Raw genomic sequence first — 2,580 nt, 5'->3', positions numbered from 1 at the left:
ATCCCAGTCAGTTCTGCAGCTGTAGGGGAAAGTCAGCGGGCAGATGCCTTCCTTCCTTTGCAACCCTTGGCGTTGGCTAAAGATCCTCTCGGTTTGCGGCCCAAAAAAAAAAAAAAAAAGGGAATTTTTTAACAATTCTTTGAATTTATTTTTAAACGGTTCCGCAGGGTTTATATCCCCAGTGTCCCAGGGATGAGCGATAGGGGTATGGCCAAGAAGGGAAATGGGGGGGGAAGGGACACAGCCCCCCCTCAAGATTAAGCTTTTTGCAAGAAAACGGCAAATATTGACCCAAATCGAAGGCTTTATACACCAAAAATAACGGCGTGTGAAATCTGTGGTTCTCCATGGCTCCAGCAGTTTCTCATCACCGTCGCTTTGGGGAGAGGAAGGTCCGAGGTGAGGAAGAGGAAGAGCCGTGCTGGGGTGGGGGGACAGGGAGAAGGAGATGCCAACCCCTCCACTGGTGGGTCCAGACCCCCAAAAGCAGCTGCGTGCTCCATTGGGCGCCAGAGAAAGGAAAACTCCAAGGTTTGTCCACCCTTCAGCTTAAAAAGCAAAGCACGTGGATGAATCCGGCCCTTTTTAGGGGAAAAAATGTAGCAGGGAGATAAAGGATGCCCGAAGCCACCGGGAAGACCCCGTCCCACATGCAGGAACATCGATCCCGCAGCAGGACCATGAGATGAGGATCATGAAGGAGAGGAACCTAAATAAGTTCAACAAGGACAAGTGCAAGGTCCTCTTCCTGGGGAGGAATAACCTCCTGCACCAGGACAGGTTGGGGGTGACCTGCTGGAGAGCAGCTGTGAGAAGAAAGACCTGGGAGTCCTGGTGGACAACAGGATGCCCATGAGCCAGCAATGGGCCCTGGTGGCCAAGAAGGCCAATGGCATCCTGGGGTGCATTAAAAAGAGTGTGGCCAGCTGGTGGAGGGAGGTCATCCTGCCCCTCTGCTCTGCCCTGGGGAGGCCCCATCTGGAGCACTGGGTCCAGTTCTGGGCTCCCCAGTTGAAGAAAGACAGGGAACTGCTGGAGAGGGGACAGCAGAGGCTACGAGGATGATGAAGGACTGGAGCACACCTCTGATGAGGAAAGGCTGAGAGACCTGGGGCTGTTCAGCCTGGAGAAGAGAAGGCTGAGAGGGGATCTCATCAATGCTCATCAGTATCTAAAGGGCAGGTATCAAGAGGATGGAGCCAGACTCTTCTCAGTGGTGCCCAGGGACAGGACAAGGGGCAATGGGCCCAAACTGGAATATAAGAAGTTCCACCTAAACATGAGGAGGAACTTCTTCCCTTTGAGGGTGGCAGAGCCCTGGAAGAGGCTGCCCAGAGAGGGTGTGGGGTCTCCTTCTCTGGAGATAATCCAAACCTATCTGGATGCATTCCTGTCCAGCCTGCTCTGGTTGGGGGTTGGAGGAGATGATCTCCACAGGTTCCTTCCGACCCCTACCAGCTCATGATTCTGTGATCACCAAGTGGCTTCCAGCAGCTCCCATCCTATGGTCCATCTCACCCCACTTAGGAGTTTGCATGGAACACGCTTCAGCTTTCAGTGCGTCTGGTGACTAATTAAACAAACGGGTGCGGAGTTCCCTGCCAACACACCCCATCTGTCTCCTCCTCCGGCTCCATCCTCATAAACGGTCCATCAAAGAGCCCCTTTCCCTTCACCTCGGTGCTGATGGTCCTCCTGCCGTCCCGGCATGGCCGGCGGAGCTGTGAGGACACACCATCTGCCGTCCCAGGGTGGGCACGTCTGGCACGGGAAGATGGAGGGGGGGCTCGTTAAGCCATCGGAATGCCGGGCGACTGCACGGTTACTAATTTAAGGGTTGCCAAGCTCCCTTCGCCCATAACGCCCCCCCGGTTCTGCGCTTCGCACGTCTGAAGTGTTAACAGCAGCGACAAGGAGAATATTTAGGGCTGAAAAACCCAACGCAGCCCCTCTGTGAGGCTGGTGGGAGATGGTGTTTCCCGTCCCCCCCCCCCCTCAACATGCAGCAGGTGATGAAAGAGCGAGAGTAAAAGGGTGGAAGCCCCAGAGTCCGTCCCATGCTCCAGGAAACTCGCCTGAAAATAAACCCCAAAATAATCACAGAATCACATAGGGTTGGAAGGGACCTCTGGAGATCATCTAGGCCAAACCCCTGCCAAAGCAGGTCCACACAGAGCAGGTTGCACAGGAACGTGTCCAGGTGGGGTTTGAATGTCTCCAGAGAAGGAGACTCCACCACCTCCCTGGGCAGCCTCTTCCAGGGCTCTGCCACCCTCACAGGAAAGAAGTTCCTCCTCATGTTTAGGTGGGACTTCTTCTGTTCAAGTTTGTGCCCATGGCTTCTTGTCCTGTCCCTGGGCACCATTGAAAAAAGACCAGCCCCATCCTCCTGACACCCACCCTTTCAGGATTTTTAGGTGTTGATCAGATCCCCCCTCAGCCTTCTCTTCTCCAGACTAAAAAGACCCAAGGCCCTCAGCCTCTCCTCATAAAAGAGATGCTCCAGGCCCCTCATCATCTCTGTAGCCCTCTGCTGTCCCCTCTCCAGCAGTTCCCTGTCCTTCTGGAACTGGGGAGCCC

Source organism: Calidris pugnax, unplaced genomic scaffold, assembly GCF_001431845.1.
Source record: "Calidris pugnax isolate Ruff unplaced genomic scaffold, ASM143184v1 scaffold127, whole genome shotgun sequence".
NCBI classification, from domain to species: Eukaryota; Metazoa; Chordata; class Aves; order Charadriiformes; family Scolopacidae; genus Calidris; species Calidris pugnax.
The sequence above is the reverse complement of the archived record's forward strand: the minus strand, read 5'-3'. Positions refer to the sequence as shown.